The sequence below is a fragment of the Ceratotherium simum genome, chromosome 23 (genome assembly GCF_057802395.1).
Source record: "Ceratotherium simum simum isolate JZ-2026a chromosome 23, ASM5780239v1, whole genome shotgun sequence".
Lineage (NCBI taxonomy): Eukaryota > Metazoa > Chordata > Mammalia > Perissodactyla > Rhinocerotidae > Ceratotherium > Ceratotherium simum.
In genome coordinates, this window is record NC_141922.1 from 38324925 (window position 1) to 38344937 (window position 20013).

At 40.0% G+C, this 20013-nt stretch overlaps 1 protein-coding gene across 1 annotated transcript in view; it reads left to right on the top strand.

Annotated features, from left to right (window-relative positions):
* Positions 1 to 7278: 7278 nt before the first annotated feature.
* Positions 7279 to 20013, top strand: part of ANKRD46 (ankyrin repeat domain 46) — a 42290-nt gene continuing 29555 nt past the window's right edge. Inside the window, exon 1 of the mRNA XM_087447579.1 lies at positions 7279 to 7377. The gene's annotated coding sequence lies outside the window, so the exon portion shown is untranslated. The remainder of the gene's footprint in view (positions 7378 to 20013) is intronic.

The window sequence follows — 20013 nt, forward strand, 5'->3', positions numbered from 1 at the left end:
CTGTTATCACCCAAAAATAAGACATTCTGAGCTAACTTAGAAATAAGTACGGCTAAGCAATAATCCCTTAGTAGGTGGCTTTTAAGCCTTATAACTGCACTTTTTCTCCACTTTACTGAGTTTTAATTGTACTTTGCTTATAGGTTGCTTTATAATAGCTGTTTATTGTATTCTTAAGAAGTAAGTCGTTTGCATAACAATTTTCCAGATAAGATAAGAGCTATGGAAAAAGTACATGGCAGGCTTGGGTCTTTGGTCTAGCTGTAGCCCATGCACTTTCCTGTAGGGCAAAGTCTTTAGCTAACCATATAGGCTTTGCTTGTGTAGTATCTTGGAAGAGGTTAGACATTCCGTTGATTTAAAGCCACTGCCCCTAGTGATTTTGCACTGCTCTTGCACCGAATGTGGTTTCTCTCCCGGAAATGTGGGAACACAGAGTTGGCTGTACTTCCTAATGCCTTTTCCATCTGTCCACATATTTGAGGGATTCTGTGGTGCAGGAGTTGTCTCGGGTGGAGGCGCTCGGAGCAGCAGGCTGAAACTGGTGAGTGTGGGTTGGCTTTGCTGTGCACATGCGTGCTCTTATTCTCACAGGAAACGGGTCCCTGCGGAATTTCTGAGGAGCTCCAATCTTTTGTAACGGGGTCTAGTGTGCAGCGGAAGAGGATATAAATCTACTGCTTCTGGGTCTCAATCGAGAAGTTCAGAATTTGGTTTTTCAACAGAGCAAAAATGATGAGTAAAACAAGTGAAATGGCAGGTATTAAACATTTATATTGCAAAAGTCAACTATTTGGAGACAAGCTGTATTCAAAAATTAATTAACTATAGAGTTGATTCCCAGATGGTGCTTCACAGTGGTTGGTGGGGCATCACACTTTCCAGAGGCACTAGGCCAACAAGCACACCTACTTATGCACAGAGGGAGAGCGGCTCCACTCCCCCATCGCTTGTACAGCACCATGTTAAGGAAGAAAATAGGGAGATTGTATATCAGAGTTTATCTTCATGTGTCGACTGAATGTACACATAGTGGTTAAACCTAACCTTACAGGTAATTGGATTTATATCAATTATGTATGTAATATTAGCTAGCAATTAACTATCTGTTGTTTGTGTTCTTTTTCCCCCTTTTCCTACCTCATCTCTTTTCCCTTTTCATTTGTCAAAATTAAAACAGGTGACAGGCAGTCTAGGGATCACAATGAAAATCGGCTGAGATCTTGGGCAGTGAATTCACTGTAGAAAAATGCTAAACCCTTACAGCCCTATTGCAAACTCTCTTACCTGGGATTTTTATAAAAAATCCTGCTGGATGACTAACAAAACAAAAAAAAAAACACAAAAAGCAACTAGCTCCATTTGTTGTTTTTTTTTTTAAATATACTTTGTGAGCTTGGAAGATAGACGTAAAATAATTTTTCAAGTTTTTTAAAAATAAAAATCATTTGTTAGTCTTTTCGCATTCTGTTTGCCTTAGAACAAACGCATAGGCTAAGAGCAATTTGCACGACTCATCCACCTTTGTTTCCTATAAAAATGTCTTAGTTTCCTCTCTGGTTGGTCAGGAGTGTGAGTTGGAAAGGTGTGTTAGTCCAGCTGTACCTGCAGAAAATAGTTGTCAGAGTAGAATAGCCTCGGGCTTTATCCTGACATTGGCATCACACTTTTGTACAGGTGGAAATGAAAGCACAGATCACTGTTTTGAGAGGAAGAGAGCAGAACTGAGGCAAGTTCTGGTAAAGTTCGCTTCCTGGAGTATACTGCGGGACTAAGACGTGCTTTGCTTCTGTCTGAAGGATTGCCAAGAGTGTGTTTTGAGACTAACATGAGAGTTAAGATCCCTCTAAGCCTAAAATTGCAGTTCATTGTGAGCCCCTGGGGTGAGCTAGGCACCATTCTAGGGGAAAAGCGAACCCTTTAACAATCCAGATTGCTAGAGTCATCTAAACTGCTCGTTATCTGGACCAAGCAGACATCCCAGGGCCTTTGGGGACAGCATGAGCCCCTCCTTAGCTTCTCCTTTGCCCAGACTTAACAACCCCGGGCTAGCATGGTCTCTAAGGAGTGGGAATATTAAAGAGTTAGAAAGGAAGCTTAGGGCCAGAAAGGAATGGAGAGAAGGCAAGGCTAGCCGGGGCTAGGAGCTTTTCCCACATTATCTCCTGTTGCCTTTCCTTGCCCGCTTCTGAGAAAATTTATAAAGCTATGGACTTCCTGAGTTTCTGGTGCTTGTTTTGAAGTATAAAATAAATGACCAAATATATGGACATCATCCTTTCATATGTACTTTGGGGAGTTCTTATTGACTTTTTCAATGATAAGCAGCAGTGCTCTTTGGGAGATCATTTCTTAGGCGCTTTGGAATCCAAGTCCTCATCTAATCCTACACCCCAAGTAAGACACTACTTTCACATGCCTAAGAGCTCACATCTCATTACTCAGTGAAGGATTCTTGAGATCAGATGTTCACAGGCATAACTTCTCACCGTGTAATCCCAGGTGCCCTGAGATTATGGAATCAAGATAGTATGATTTATATATAGTGATGGTGTGCAGGCTACACATAGACTCTGAGCCTAGGAAGGGAACTCAGAAGTGATGCATGAAATTTTTCTGTAATTTTCTTGAACTACTTAAGAGCATTTAAGTTCCACAAAGGATGAAAGGCATGACAGTGGGAGGGGAAGATGACCCCTCTGACCTGAATTCTGAGCTTGCTTCTGCCTGTAGTTAGCAATGTGAGTTTAGGCAAGTTACCTAACTATGTGGCCCTTATTTTTCTCATTTGTAAAATTCATGGTAAGAACCTATGTGTGTGCTGGATTTTTTTTTTTCTTTGTCAACTGGTTAAGTTGGAATTGTTTCCAGAGTCCCCTCTCCTGTATGGTTCCAATTTAGAATTAGCACAAAGAGGACCTGGCATGAGAACTGGGAGGCAGAACGAGGACCTTGCAAAGGTCTTTTCACAATCAGATACAGTGACATGCAAATGTGAGGTGCTGGGCAGTTTCCAGCTTGTTCTTGCCCCCTCTACTCCATATCTAGCTCTCTTCCTGTCTGCTGGCCTTGCTGACCAACAGAGCCCCAGGACCACCTCTAGATGCTTGGTGGTGGACTCACAGAAGCAGTAGCTACACGGAGGCATCAGCTTGCATAGACCTCTCCATGAGCTCCTCCTTAGTGAGGAGTGAGGCCCAAGCCACGCTTGCCTTCCCAGAATCTTCAGGCAGACTAGTTTGTGACTTTTCATCTGATCCTCCAACACCCTCTTCCAAACTTTCACTTCCTGGACTCCTCCCACAGTTGTGTGAGGTGGAATGCCTATAATAAATCTGTTATCCTGTAACACAGTAGTTCTGCTTCCCTGACTGAAAAAGCCTTTGCAAAGCAATGCATTTGCTTAAAGCTTTGCAAAATGTATTCCTTTACTAATGATCAGTTACTTAACTTTTGGAAGGGAGGGTTAATCCGGGCTAGGCACAATATACGTTCCTGTCACATACACTATTTCTTCTAATATCTGTGTGAAAATCTGTGTGATTCTGGCATGTGTGGGTAAGTGCAAAGAAAAACAAATGTTACAGCAAGGAGCCAAGCTCTTTTCTTCTTTCCAGGGGTCCAGCTGTTATCTTAGTAACTCCAGATATTCAAGGACATCTAAGACGTTTACTTTGCAATTAACAAAGGGAGAGAGAGCCCTTTCTGAAAGTTTTGCTTGAATATTTAATTTCTAGTTGTGCTGGTTGCTGGAGGAAAACCTCCTCCTAGGCTTCAAAATTTTTCCTCAAATAGTTTTACAAATACAATGTCTGGCACACACATACACACTTCATTTTTTTCTGGCTGTTTAAATGTTTAAATTGTTGGGGAACTGAGATTAATCTAACCCTGGTGTAGATAAATACATGCTACTTGTCTCAGACCCTGTGACTTACTCATTCAATGGGTATATCTTGAGAACCTGCAGTGTTGTTAAAACACCTGATTCTGGCCAGTCGGGTGTGAGAGATGGGAAGCCTGTGGAACCAACGCTTTCCAGGAGCATGTCTCCCTCTGATGGTCATTCATTAGTACTACAGAAAACCAAAATGCCTTCTGGAAGGTAAGTAGCGCTCAAAAACAAGAAGAAATGCCTCCTCCTTTGTAGGTAGGGTGTGTTTTCTAAACGCCTCCCCATTCCAACACATCTTTTCTACAGAGACAACTGGTTACACAGGTATGGTTGCTAGATCACTTTGAGTCTCTTCTGATGAGCATTTCAGTTATGGTTTTGAAAGTCGTTTCTGCATGTTCTAAGACTGAATATATAATCAATAAAGCCAAAACTCTTTTCCTTAAACAGAAGAAAACCTCCTAAAACAAAATCCTACCCCAAGCAAATGTTTTCTGTAATCCATTCATTCATTCACTCATTTAGTTGTCTCTAATACAGTGATTCTCAACCCTGGCTGCACATTAGAATTCCCTGAGCAACTTTTAAAAATATAGATGGTGGGTCCTACTTCCAAACAGTTCTGACTTGGTCTTGGCTAGGGCCTGGGTGTTGGTATTTTTCAGCTCCAGCGGTGATTGTAATGTGCTGCCAGGGTTGAGAACTACTAAACTAATGTTCTTAAGCACCTACCATGAGCCATTCATTGTGGTAGTGCTAGGATTCAGTGGTACGGATATAACTTCACTGGTGACCTTCTGACATCCCATGCCCAGGCCACACATACTGTCCCCCCTGTCTGGAACACTTCCCTGTTCACCGCATAATTAACTTCTCATCCTCTGCGTCTCAGATTAAGTATCTCTTATTCAAAGGTGTTGCGGCCCTTCCATCTAAATTGGGTTCCATATTGTTTGCCCTCATACAGCATCTCTCCTCGTTTCCTTCGTAACACTTATCTCAGTCGTAATTACACACATTCCTCCCCGTTGGAACTCTCACAATCGGAACTCAGGACCAAGTAGATTTTGGTAATGAGGAAGAGGAGGCAGATTTACCAGAAGGGAACAGAGTTTAAGCTTCAGGGCCCTTGTGGTGGGCTGAATAACATTCTCTTGAAGATGTCCATGTCCTTATCTCCAGAACCTGTGACTATGTTACTTTGCATGGTAAAAAGGACTTTGCAGATGTGACTAAGTCAGAGACCTTGAGATGGAGAGATTATTCTGGATTATCCAGGTGCACCCAATGAAATCCAAGGTCCTTATAAGGAGACAGGAAGGCCAAAGTTAGAGAAGATGCAAAGATGGAAGCAGAGGTCAGAGAGAAGGAAAGATGCTACACTGCTGGTTTTGAAGATGGAGGAAGGGGCCGTGAGCCAAGGAATGTGGGTAGCCTCTAGAAGGTGAAGGCAAAGAAACAGATTGTCCCTAGAGCCTCCTCAAAGGAATGCAGCACTGCCTACACTTTGATTTTAGCCCAGTGGAACTGATTTTGGACTTCTGACCTCCTGAACTGTTAAGAGAATTAATTAGCATTGTTTTAAATCATTAAGTTTGTGGTAATCTGTTATGGTGACAATAGGGAACTAATACAGCCTCCCCTTGGACAGGCCCCTTCCAAGACCCTAGAAGGGACTCTGGAAGTCCGTTCACATGGTCAAATGTTTCTGTAAAGCTTGCAAAATTAAAATATTTTCACTGCAATTGATTAAGTCTGCTCTTTGCACTCGAACTTCCCAAGGCTCTCTTCTCCTGTGGTTGAGTAATGTGGAATGGCTGCAGACATTTTTGGGCTCTGGCTAAGCAGAAATGCAGTTGGAGATACTCTGGTGTGCATTTAGCGGGATATGTTCCTGTGGCTCATGGTCATTTCCATGCAGTGTTAAGTTATTGCTGGAGTGTGGGAATGGCTTCCATCAACACTGCTAATGCCCATGGTGCAAAATTTCCCAGGTGTGGGGACATGAAGGGGTCACAGAATATGGTAGCATGCAGTTTTAATCTTAGAGAAAAAAGCTGTCTGTACAGTCCCTACATTTTTTCAGATCAAACAAAAGCATTAATTCATGAAGACAGAGCGATACATTTGAATAGGCTCTCAGATTGTTTGATAAACCAATTAATGAAGAGGAGTAAGCTATGAAGACACTGGGAAAAGGTTCAAATTCTTTGCCGATTTTACACAATTTACGTGCAACAATGAAAATATAAACTCAACCACAAGGAGGACATCCGTGACAAATTGGTTAATCAATTCAAAGAATATTTAATATTTGTGATTAGCCACTGCACATGAAAATGTCAAATGCCCTGAAATCTTGTAATTCTTTTTTTTTTTTTTTTTTGTGAGGAACATCAGCCCTGAGCTAACATCCATGCCAATCCTTCTCTTTTTGCCGAGGAAGACTGGCCCTGAGCTAACATCCGTGCCTATCTTCCTCTACTTTTATATGGGACGCCGCCTCAGCGGTGCCTCAGTGCTCGCCTGGGATCTGAACCCTGGCCACCAGCAGCGGAGCCCGGGCACTTAACCGCTGCACCACGGGGCCGGCCCCTTGAATTCTTATATGAAAGAAATTTGATGGAGGTTTTCTCAAATTTGACAATAATCCTAAACATTTACATGACATTTCCAAGAACAAACTGTTAGACTGAATAATAGCCCTTGAATGGATGGATATGAGACATCCTAGAGGGTGGCTTTGTCGGGTGAGTATACTAGAATTCAGAAGAAGGATGATCACTGTGCAGCGGAAGTCTTCTTGGCTGTAGGAACGGGATTGGTAAACTAAAAAAAAATGTTTCCAGTAAATGAACTTCCCACCACCCACTATATTTTTTAGTTTTGGCTGTACACATGTTGCATTTAGTCTGGGAACCCTAAAAAAAAAAAAGTGGGATGTAAATGTCGAAATCATTTTTGAAAAAATAAAACTCAAGGTCATATTTTAGAATTAGAGCAGTCAGTCATTAGTTGCGATTACTAATATATCAATTTGGGTTATATGGAAGACTTACCTAGCGGCCAGCAACTATTAATTGATGCCTATAGCACTTAATAACACTGTCCTTGCCTTGGAAGCCTTCATTTAGCTGATGGGGAGTGATGTATATTTAGAAAAGGACGTGAAAGGTGCAAAATGCTCCTGGACTCAGATGGGAGAAACCTCTTTTAGGTCGTTTTCCCCCTCTCCCCATGCTGCAGTTTTGAATCTCCCTGATTCAGAGCAGACTCGTGAGTTTCGGATTCAGAGCCGGCGCAGCCGCCGTGTGGGCCGCCCGCCTCCAGGGGGCGCGCCTGCCGCCGAGGCGTGAGGCCGCTCTGGCCCAGCTGGGGCTCCGCTTGTCTCCGCGGCCCGCCCCTCACCTCCGCCCGCCGCTGCTCCGCCGCCGCCTCCTGCGGGAAGGTGCTGCTGTCGCCGTTGCTCGGCCGAGTCGAAGGTAGCTGGGACGGGCCCGTGGCCAGCCCCAGGGCGGAAGCCGCTGACACCTCCCCTGCAGGCCCTGAAGCACCGGAGGCCCGGGCCCGGGGCCTGAGGGGCGAGGCCGCCGGGCTCCCCGCACCGGCGCGGCGGCCGGAGGGAGCCGGACGGGTCTTCGCGGGTCCGGGGTGGCTTCCTCGCGGGACCGTGCTGCTCCGGGGCTCGGGAAAGGCCAGCGGGGCTTCTTGTTTGTGCCTGCGGGGAAGGCTGCGGTGGTCCGCCGAGGGCTGCCAGCCTGGCTTGGCCGGCCGCGGCCGGCGGGCCTGGGGTGGGGGGCGCGCTCGCGGGAAATCGGGAGGTCGGAGGGCCGAGCCGCAGCCCGGCCGCGTGCTGTCGCCGTGTTAGCGCAGACAGGACGTGGCCCCTTCTCAGGACCCGCAGGTGACGCGTACGCAGCGGCTGTTGAGATGTGAGTGCACGGCCCAGCATGGCCGTGCCAGTGTTTACTCCTCAGATGTTGCAACGCAGTTCTCGGCCTCGGGAAAAAGACGTATTCTTAAAATATTCCACAGTGTTCAGAATTGGCTACTGAATATAATGAGGTAAAAAATAAACCATTGAATAGTAACAGCTATCATTCTTTAAAAAACAGCGGTGGTATCAAGGAGCTCCTAGTTTAAAAAGCTATAATATCGGTGGTGTAGGAATTATGTTACAGTAATAGCCCTCTTCAGTGCCTACTACACATCAGACATTGTGCTGAGTGCTTTACACACCTAGTGACTGTGGTTAATCCTTGCATCAACCCTGTGAGGTACCATTTCCATTTTACAGGTAAGGAAACTGAGGCACAGAGAGTCTCAATTAACTAGTCCAGGGTCAGACAGCTAGCAAAGAGTGAGCTGGGGTCTGAGCCTCCTCTTCTTTGTTTCAGTGTCCCTGCTTCTGTTACTTATCCGGACATGTTCTATAAGATTTTGTTGTTGATATTAACTTGATTTGTAGTCTCAACTCATTTCTCTCGGGCTTAATTTTCATGGCTGTATGCAAGAGTCCTATACCAACTCCTTTTTAGTTTAAAAGGAGTTTAATGAGAAAAACGTTTGCTCATGAAGGATTATAGTGATGATAAAGTTAAGCTTGGACTAGGGCCCTCACCACTCCCATACAGTTTCATTTGAAATAGGGGTTTATTTGGTTGTTAACAAGCTTCATTACTTTCCTTCATTATTTGTGTTTCGATACCATTTTTAGTGAGTTCACTTGGCCTTTGCGATATTTTGACAGTAGTGCAGAAATGAAAGATTTTTCCATGATGGTTAATGTTTTACAGGATGTAAGAAAACCATTGCAGAGAGATGAAGTAAAGAGGAATAAAGAGAAATTTGGCGTATTAGAGCAAATTGTTACTTACTATGGAAGATAAAGAATTTTCACAGTTCCTGTCAGTGTCAGAAGAGAAATTTTTCTCATTGTGGAAAGAAGTTGGATATTATAGTGTCCCAAATCTCTTAGCCTTATCAGGATTTAAGAGTTTGCATATTCAGCGTCCATACAGCAAATGTATATTGAGTGCCTTCCACGGCCGGGCACTGTTCTACGCTCTGGGCATGCAGGAGTGAACAATACAACGCAAAATCTTGTCCTCATGGAGCTAACATTCCACTAGAGGATGGTGGGGGTGAAGACAAAAAACAAAATAATTTTTAAAAATTAAAGTAAAATATATCCAGTCAGATGGTAACAGTTGCTAAGAAGAAAAATAGAGTAGTGAAGGGGGCTAGGGAGCATGAGGGAAGGAGCAGTGTCATGGAGAAGACTCTTGAGTGAAGCCTGAAGGAGTGCGGGACAGCCACGCAGCTATCTAGGCGAACACCAGGCAAGTGCAAAAGCCCAGAAACTGCCAGGCTTAGTGGAGGACCAGCAAGGAGGCCAGTGAGTTTGAGCAGAGTAAGGGGGGGAGGGGTAGAGGGAGAGATGGGGCTGTTGTTCCAGAACTTACTGGTCCTGGTACAGACTTTGGCTTCTTCTCTGAGTGAGGAGGGAGATGGTTCAAGGGTTTTGAGCAGAGGAATTAGGGGATCTGACTTAACATTTTTAAAGGATTGCTCTGGCTGCTGTGTTTCAGAATCGACTGTAGGTACAAGGATGGAAGCAGGGAGATGCGTTAGGAGATTGGTTCAGTAATCCAAGGGAGAGATAATGGGGGCTTAGACCAGGTGGTAGCAGTCAAGTGGTGAGAAGCGGTCATATTCTAGATATAGCTGACGGGTTTGCTGATGGATTGGATGTGGAGTGTGAGTGTGCAAAAGAGAAGCATGACCCCAAGGCCTTTGGCCTGAGCTATTGGGAGGATGGAGTTGCTGTTTACTGAGATGGGGAAGACTTGAAAGTGGAGAAAGACGGGGTGGTGGGTGGAACAGGAATCAAGAGTTTAGTTTTAGACATGTCAGGTTTAAGATGCCTGTTCACGTGGGGTTGTATGAGGCTGGAGTTCAAGGGAAAGGTCCTGACTCAAAATAGAAATTTGGGAGTCGTTAGCAAGTAGTATTTAAAGCCGTGAGATTGTATGAGATCTAGTCTAAAGAAATGAGAGTTGAGCACGGGGACTTTCCACGTTCAGAGGTTGGAGAGATGAAGAGGCACAAAGGAAGCTGAGGAGGAAGAGCATTTGAAGGCAGGAGTGTGGCCTGCTGGAAGTCTAGTGAAGAGAGTGTTTCAAGTAGAAGAAGGTGATCAACTGTGTCTCCTCCTGCTGATTTGCCAAGTCAAGTAAGATGAGGAGTGTGAAATGACCATTAGATTTAGCAATGTGAAGGTTGTTGGTGACCACGCAGGGAGAATAGTGGGGAAGAAAAAGCTGATTGGTGTGGTTTAAAGAGAGAATAGGAGGAGAGGAATTGGAGTCTGCAGGTATGGACAACTCTTTAGAGGAAATTAGCCGTAATTTTTTCATACATAAATTATTTGAAAATGCTGTAGTCATTTCCACAGTAAATAATTTTATTTCCAGCTTCAGCTACTTAGCAACCAGACTTGGATTATTTTATCAATGACTGGTGGAAATAAAATAACTATACTACTACTACTGATAATAATAAAGTATTATTAACCTTGAATACCAATACACAGTGAAGCTTGTCCTTTTTGCATAATACCTTTCAGGGCTCATGAAAGTGCTTGGGTGTGGAGTGTGTTCCTTTGTCCTTACCTTTGTCCTTGTCTTTGTTCTTACCTTAGGCTGAAAAATTAACTTAGAGGTGCTACAAACTGTGCATTTAAAAACAAAAGACATGCACACAGAAATTGAGAACCGGGACTTATTTTGAAGTATGCTATCTCAGTAGTATTAAAGACAGTGCTGGTGTACATCATTTCTATTATAAGAATTAATTTTGTAAGAAACAAAATAAAACCACACTTATCTATTGTTATTTATAAAATGTTAAGACTAATACTTCCTTGAAAGTAAATAATATGGGTTAAATAAGGCAGCATCGTTTAAAAAGGTAGTAAAATGTACTAAAGAGTGCAATTTTTATCTGAAGACATGAGTTTAGGTTCTTGTTTCTGCCCTCAGCAAGTTAATGCCCAACTCCAAGAGCGAAATAGTCTCAGAGTCTACAGTATATACCAGATTTTATACCACCTTGACTGTGGATATAAGCCCTTTCTGCGTTCTTGTCATGTACTTTTTCCATAGCAAATACAGCCATCTGTTACATTGTAAACATTTGAAGTGATTAAATAAAATATTTTCAAGTTTAGAGTTATATCTACTGATTTTTTTTAATCCATTAATTTTATCTGGACGATGACAGGTCGTTCAATCTACAGGTTGAAATCTATTTTTCAGCTGAGGAAAGTATAAGTTTGTGCCTTTGTTTTGTTCTTGTTTTTTTCTCTGGGAATTTTTCATGACTTGGCTCTGCTCTCTAGTTCTCATAATCATCTCACATATCCTTTTTAACTTTTTTATTTTCTTTTGCATAGCTGCTTTTTTTTTTTAATATATATATTATTTATTTATTTATTTTATTTATTATCTTTTTTTCTTGTGAGGAAGATCGGCCCTGAGCTAACATCTGCCAGTCCTCCTCGTTTTTTTGCTGAGGAAGACGGGCCCTCCGTGCCCGTCTTCCTCCACTTTATATGGGACGCCGCCACAGCATGCTTGACAAGCGGTGGGTCGGTGCACGCCCAGGATCCCAACTGGCGAACCCCTGGCCGCTGCAGTGGAGCACGCGCACTTAACCGCTTCTGCCACCGGCCGGCCCCTGCATAGCTTCTTAAGTTAGACCTTTCCATCACTGATTTGATTTTCAGTGATATTTGTTCTGTTCCTTACTGCTTATAATTTGGATTTTAAATTTCTTTTATGTTTGTATTTAACTATAGTCCTTTTTATCCCAGTCTTCTTCTAATACTATTTTTTTCTGACTCTGACTTAATTTTTTTGTATATTTTTAAGAGCACAATTTTTTCTGGAGTTTTCTATTTCTTATTGTAAATAGTTTTCAATAATGTGCTTTTCTCCATGTAGAGCTAATGAACCTCTTCTCTTCTGGTACAGAACTTTTTCATTGACTCCATTTTGATTTTCTTTGTTATTCATCCTTTAAAAATGAAAGAACTTTTGAGATTGTCACTATACTATTGAATTTGTCATACCAAATTTGCTCAGTACCATTCTACTAAAGACTTTTGCTAGATTTCTTATAAGGAAAATAATTAGAGAATTGGATTTTGTGTAGACATTCCATAGAGGACTCTGTTCTGGTGTTTGTAAAAGATTTACCTATTTAAAATAATTTTCAGTATTATTAGAACTTAAGTTTATGGTAATACCTTTATAATAAAATCCTTTTTTCCAAACCAATAAACAGACATAAGAATGATCAACTTAACTTAAACTTTATGTATAAGAATAAAATCAGTGATGAAGGAACAGCTAATTTCCAAATTAAATAGATGCTTATTCGTTTTTCTTTTTTTTCCCAACTTTATTGAGGTATTATTGACAAATAATAATTATATATATTTAGATTGTACAACATGATTTTTTAAGGTGTACAATGTGATGATTTAGTATTCTTATACATTGTGAAATGATTACCACAATCAGGTTAATTAACACATCCATTTTTGTGTGTCTATGTGTGGTGAGAACACTTAAGATCTACTCAGCAAATTTCAAGTATACAATACAGTATTGTTAACTATAATCACCATGCTGTATATTTGATCTTCAGAACTTATTCTTCTTGTAACTGAAAGTTTGTACACTTTGACCAACGTCTTCCCATTTCCCCCACTTCTCAGTCCTTGACAACCACCATTCTGCTCTCTGGTTCTATGAGTTAGACTTTTTAAAATTTCACATGTAAGTGAGATTGTACAGTATTTGTCTTTCTGGGTCTGGCTTATTTCACTTAGCATAATGTCCTCTAGGTTCATCCATGTTGCAAATGGCAGGATTTCTCTTTTTTTAATGGCTGAATGATATTCCATTGTATATATATACACCACATTTTCTTTATTATGTATCTGTCAGCAAACACTTAGGTTGTTTCCTTATCTTGGCTATTGTGAATAATGCTGCAATGAACATGCAGATATCTCTTCAAGATAGTGATTTCATTTCCTGTGGATATATACTATTGACCTTAAAATAAAACAGCCAGTTATTTTACCAGCAACACAAATTTATTTGGGAATAGCTCAAGAATTGCAATTTGGGATGTGCGTGCTGTGGTGGACCTTAGGCAAATCCAACAAACGAGAGAGGAACGTTATTTTATAGAGAAAAAGGAGGAAATTGGAAAGGTTTGTTTTGGAGAAAAGCAAAAGTTCAGGGTGGTGATGGATTCTCATTGGCTGAATTCCTGGGGTAATCAATTTCTGTTTGAGATGCGATGTACGTTTCTTCCTGTAATTGATGTTTCTTTCCTGTTGACTTCTTTCTGTTGGGCTCTATAATTGACTATTTTTCATGTAATTGATCTGGAATTGTAATGCATTGGAGCTCTCCCTTCTGGCCACTTGACTTCACTTTAAACAAGAATCCCCTCTTACTAATTTTGACAATACCCAGAAGTGGAAACTTGGTCTTTTTTTTAGTGCTGTTCAGTTTTTCTGAAGCTTGTCTTTGTTCACTAGGATTGTTGGCACTTCCTCTAAGCCAGTGTATAGAAATCTTAAATAATTTAATGTCTGACTTGCCAGTATTTATTAGAGAAACAAAACAATTCTAAGACCAAAACACTGTTCAATAAACAGTAGACATACACCCATTGGATTAAAGAATGGACAGATTTTTTTTGTCCCTAGCTCTCTTTCATGTAGCCGTAAACACACATATGCCAAAGAAATGCTGATATTTTTATGTATTCAATAAGCTATCCAGTAAGTGGTACTTTTTAATAAATTACAATAAGTTAAAAGATATGTACACATTATTATTTAGGGAATGTACCAAGTCAGTCAGAAACAAATGCAAGAACACAAATGGTTTATATAGCTACCTTTTCCACGTGGGGTCTTTATGAGACTAGATACTCTGCTGTATTTTAAACTAAGTATATTAAAACTAGCCAAATAGCCTATATTTTCTCTTATTGCATTATGGTGTCTTTTTTTCCTGTAGCTTAAGTTTAATTTTAAAAAAATGTCCTGAGTGTGACATTGTTGGAACAGTTTGTCTAGACGTTTTAACTTTGGTGGCAGTTTTAGTCTTAATATCAGTCAGTTTTTCCAATATCCAAATGACACTGCTTCTTTCCTTTAAATCTCTCTCTGCCCCTGCCGCATCTTTTGGCTGTGTTTTGCATGTTGACTATTATGCCGATTACAAATGCACTCTGAATTCCAAGCAGGATAAATAAATCCTCCTAAATAGACCTCAGTGAAACTGTAGGACATTAAAGATAAAGTGAAAAACTTTAAACCAAAGAAAAAGAAAAAGATGTTCTTTACACAAGAACAACAATTAGACTGAAGCAGACATCTCCTAGCAATAATAGATGCCAGGAAACAGTGGAGCGATAGCTTCAAAGTGCTGAAGGAAAAGGCAACTACAGCCTTATAATCACCTGAACTGTTATTCAGGAGTAAAGTAAAAATAAAGCCATTTTCAAATTTACAAAGACTGAAATAGTTTACTACTCACAGATCCTCACCCAAAGAACTAAAGGATGAACTTCAGCCAGAAGAGTGAATCTAGAGGGGAGGCATGGGATTTTTTTAAAAAGAGTGATCCGATTGGTAAAATGTTAATAAGTTTAGTTCACCATTTTTTTTTTAGAGTTTTAGAAGGTTCTTTTGGTATTTTTTAAAGGTAGAGCTAAAACTCCAGACAACAATCATGAAATGGAATGTTCTGTGGTAGCATGCTGTGGTTATTGTGTTCAGAATAAAATTTCTGGATAATTTTAACTCTGAGAAAAATTATTAGTGTCTATGTTAAAAGTTTTTAAATAACCAGTTAAAGAAAAGAAATATAATCAATAGTTTCTGAGTCAATACAGAGGAATGAGGAGAATACAGGGAAAAAAGTAATAATGCAAGAGATGGTAGGAAAGAAGCAAAAAAGATGATAAACAGAAAACAAAATAAGATGGTGGAAATGAGTCCAAGTAGGTCAGAAATTCACATAAAATGTAAGTTGATTAAATTCACTTATGAAAAAAACATCTTCAAAACCATTAGAAAGCAATCTAGTTTCCTGCTGTTTACAAGACACACACTTAAATTATACAGAAAGATTTAAATAGAAAAATATCTCCCCAAATTATAACCATAAAAAGCTAGTATAGGAGCTGGCCTGGTGGCGTAGTGGTTAAGTTTGCGCACTTTGCTTCGGTGGCCCGGAGTTTGCAGGTTTGGGTCCCAGGCGCAGACCTATGCACCACTCATCAAGCCATGCTGTGGCGGCATCCCACATACAAAATAGGAAGATTGGCAGAGATGTTAGCTCAGGGCCAATCTTCCTCAGCAAAAAGAGGAAGATTGGTAACAAATGTGAGCTCAGGGCCAATCTTCCTCACCACAAAAAGAAAAAGAAAAAAGCAGCTAGTGTAATAGTATCGTTAATGTCAAATGTTGAGGCAAGAAACATTAGTAGGAATAAAGAAGTACACTAATAAAAGGAAAAATTCTCTAAGACAGAGCAATTATGAACTGCATGTACCTAAGCATGGTCACAAAATGTAACAAAAAATTTGATGAAATTATAAAGACAATTGATAAATCTGCTATCATGGTGAAAGATTTTAACACTATTTTGGAAACCAATATATCAGATGGCAAAAATTTAGAAGGATATGGAACATTTCCACAACAAAGTTAACAAGGTTGATCAAATGCATTTATACATATAGATTAGAATCTTGGTTTCAACTCATAGTTTATACATTCTTTTCAGGTACACATGGCATGTTAAAAGACACCAAAAGAAAGTTTGTGAATTTTAACAAATCCTTGTTCCAGAGACCATTTTCTTTTACTACAATGCAAGTAAATTACAAATTAACAACAAAAAGTTTTTTAAATACAGTCATGTGCCACATAATGACGTTTCAGTCGATGACGGACCACGTATATGACGGTGGTCCTGTAAGATTAGTACCATATAACCCAGGTTTGTAGCAGGCTATACCATCTAGGTTTGTGTAAGTACACTCTATGATGTTTGCACAGCAAGAAAATCACCTAACAAATGCATTTCTCAGAATGTATCCCCTTTGTTAAGCAACACATGACTGTACCATATTTGGGTGTTTAAAATGCATTTCTATATAATAAATAGGTTAGGGAGGACATCACTTAAATTATACAATATTTAAATTAAACAACAATGTAAAATATATGAAAACCAGTGGGGTCCATTTAACTTAGTAATTCAATGTAAATTTATAGCTTTAAATACTTTTAATCTTACCTTTTAATAAATGTAAGTTAAAGATATAAATCAAGAAGGTAAAAAAAGAGCCACATATGAAATTTAAAGTAGAAAAAAGAAATGGAACAACAGAAAATAACAAAAGAGAAACCAGAAGCAGTAAAACAACAGAACTGGTTCTACCAGTAATGATCAAGGAATGAAAAAACAAGAAAAAGCACAAATAAACAACATCAGAAACAAAACAAGAAATACTACAGATGTAGCAGGGATTTATTTTTTATTCATGAAAGTATATAATGATAACTCTATGCCAGTAAATTTGAAAACTAAGAAGTTTAAAATAAAAATGATTCATTATATCAGTGTCTGTGGGTCAGGAATTTGAAAGTGACTTAGCGGGGTGGTTCTAGCTCTGAGTCTTTGCGTCAAGATTTCAGCCAGGGCTGCAGTCATCTGGAGGCTTGACTGGGTCTGGAAGATCTTTTCCAAGACAGCTCACTCACATTGGCAGAAAGCTTCAGTTCCTTGTTGGCCGCTGGCAAGAGGCCTCAGTTACTCATGACATGGGCCTCTCTGTAGTACTACTTGGGTGTCTACATGACATGGCAGCTGGCTTCCTTCAGAGTAAGTGATTCATGAGAGAGCAAGGAGGAGGCTGTAGTATCTTTTATGACCTATCTTGGAAGTCACTTCTACCATATTCTATTTGTTAGAAGTGAATTAGTAAGCCCATACTCAAGGGGAGGGGATTTAAACTCCACTTCTGAAAGGGAGGTGTATCAAAGAATTTGTGGGTACGTTTTTAAACTACCACACTGTACTTCTGTGTTTTGATTAATACATAGAAAATTCAGGAGAGCCTAATGTACTACTAGAACTAGTAAGAGTTCAGCAAGGTTGCTGATGTGAGGCAACACACATGCATTAATTTAATTCCTAGTATTGGTAATAACCAAGTTAAAACTGTAATAAAAAAGACCCCAATCATAGCAGGAATAAAAACAATAAGATATTTAAAAATAAAACTTATAAAAGATGTACAAGACTTCCATGGAGAAAATTATAAAAATTTATTAAAAGATAGCAAAGAAGAGTGATGTCAGCATCATGGCAGAGTGAGCTTACCCTCCAAGATACAACAAAAAGGACATTCATATACCAACAGAGGACATTCACACGACACAAAAGACCTCTGAGAGACCCACGCAGCCTTACATCTGAAGGTGGAGGTGCTGTTACCCCTGGAGGAAGTGGCAGGAGGTAAAGAGAACTCCTCTCTTTCCCCAGTGACAGCAATCTGGGACTGGGACCATGAGGCTCTCTGAGAGAGATGAGGGAGGGGTGGCCCTCCACGGGAAAACCGTCACTCTCCAAGTGCTCTCACAGCCTGTGGGAAGTTACCATACGGAGGTGACTGAACTGTTGTGGGGGTGTCTTCATCAGGCTAGCACCCCAGGAGAGCAGATAGTGAGGGAAGAACAAGAAGCCCCCAGGATGGAGAAGGCGAAAGAAAGAGCCCCTCCCCCGACCTCGAGCACCAGCACAGCCAGTCGGCCAGAGCACCTGCAATCACAGCATGCTAAGAATACATAGCTCTTGACCTCCACCCTAGTGGTGGTAAGTGGAAGCTGCAACCAGATATTTTCAGAATAAGGAAAAATAAGCCCATACCCTCAAGCAGTATGCAAAAATATATTAAATCTCCAGACCAGAAGGAAAATGACAAACACTCAGAAATCAATCCTGAAGGCACAGAAATTTATAACCTAAACAACTGAGAATTCAAAATAGCTATTATTAAAAAAACTCAATGAATTACAAGAAAATACAGATAGACAATTAAATGAAATCAAGAACTTCTTCACAAAAGAGATTGAAACTATAAAGAAAAATGAATCAGAAATGTTGGAGATGAAAACCACAATGTAGGACATAAAGAAGGATCTGGAATCTTACAAGAACAGGGTTGAAAATATGGAGGAAAGAATTAGCATTGTTTAGGATAGGAATGCAGAAGTGCTCCAGACGGAGGAGGAAAGAGAACTAAGACTAAAAAGAAATGAAGAAATTCTCCAAGAAATATCCAACTCAATTAGGAAATGCCACATAAGGATTATAGATATTCCAGAGGGAGAAGAGAGGGAAAAAGGAACAGAGAGCTTGTTCAAACAAATATTAGCTGAAGAACTTCCCAAACCTGGGGAAGGAGCTGGAAATACAAGTGAATGAAATCAGTAGATCTCCTAAATACATCAATATGAAAAGACCCTCTCCAAGGCATATAGTAGTAAAGCTGGGAAAAGTCAATGATAAAAAATATTAAGGGCAGCAAGACAAAAAATAATAATAATAATGTACAAAGGCATTCCTATCAGGCTCTCACCCAATTTCTTGACAGAAACTTTACAAACTGGGAGAGAGTGGAATGATATATTCAAAATTATGGAAGACAAAAACTTTCAGGCAAGAATACTCTATCCAGCAAAAATATCCTTCAGATATGATGGAGAAATAATAACTATCCAAGATAAACAAAAGCTAAGGGAGTTCATTGCCACAAGACCCCCACTACAAGAAGTGCTCAAGAAGGTCCTCATGCCTAAAAAAAAAAAAGAGAGAGAGAAAGGGGATACAAAGCTTTGAGCAGGGAGAGAAATAGGTAGACAAAATCAGAAAAATTGCAGCTCTCTATCAGAATAGGTTAGCAAACACTTAATTATGACATCAAAGATTAAGGGAAGGAAAACACCAAAAATAAATATAACCTCATCACTTCAAACACAAACTCACAACACAAGATGGAATAAGTTGTGATAATAATAACTTAGAAGGGGAAGAGGAAGGGATGGAATTGACTTATTCTAAGGAAATAAGAGGCCATAGGAAAATGGACTATCTCATCTACAAGATTTTTTTATACAAACCTCATGGTAACCACTAAACAAATAATCAGAACAGAGACACATAGGATAAATAAAGAGAAAAGTAAGAAAACCATCATACAGAACTACTGAACTGAATGGGTAGTCTGAAACACATGGGACGAGAAACAAAAGAAATGCAAAAGAACTGGAAAATGAGCGATAAAATAGTAACATTAAGCCCTCATATATCAATAATCACTCTAAATGTAGGTGGATTGAATTCTCCAATCAAAAGACACAGAGTGGCAGGATGGATTAAAAAACAAGATCCAACAATATGCTGCCTCCAGGAAACACATCTGAGCTCTAAAGACAAACACAGGCTTAGAGTGAAAGGATGGAAGACAATACTCCAAGCTAATGGCAAACAAAAGAAAGCAGGTGTTGCCATACGTATATCAGACAAAGTAGACTTCAAGATAAAACAGGTAATAATAGACAAAGAGGGGCAATATATAATGGTAAAAGGGATGCTCCACCAAGAAGACATATCACTTATAAACATATATGCACCCAACACGGGAGCACCAAAGTACATAAAGCAACTATTAACAAACCTAAAAGGAAATATTAACAACAACACAATAATAGTAGGGGATGTTAACACCCCACTTACATCAATGGATAGATCATCCAGACAGAAGGTCAATAAGGAAATCATGGACTTAAAGGAAAAACTAGACGAGATGGAGTTAATAGATATAAATAGAGCACTCCATCCAAACACAGCAGATTACACACTCTTCTCAAGTGCCCATGGAACATTCTCAAAGATAGACTATATGTTGGGAAACAAGGCAAGCCTCTATAAATTTAAGAAGATTGAAAT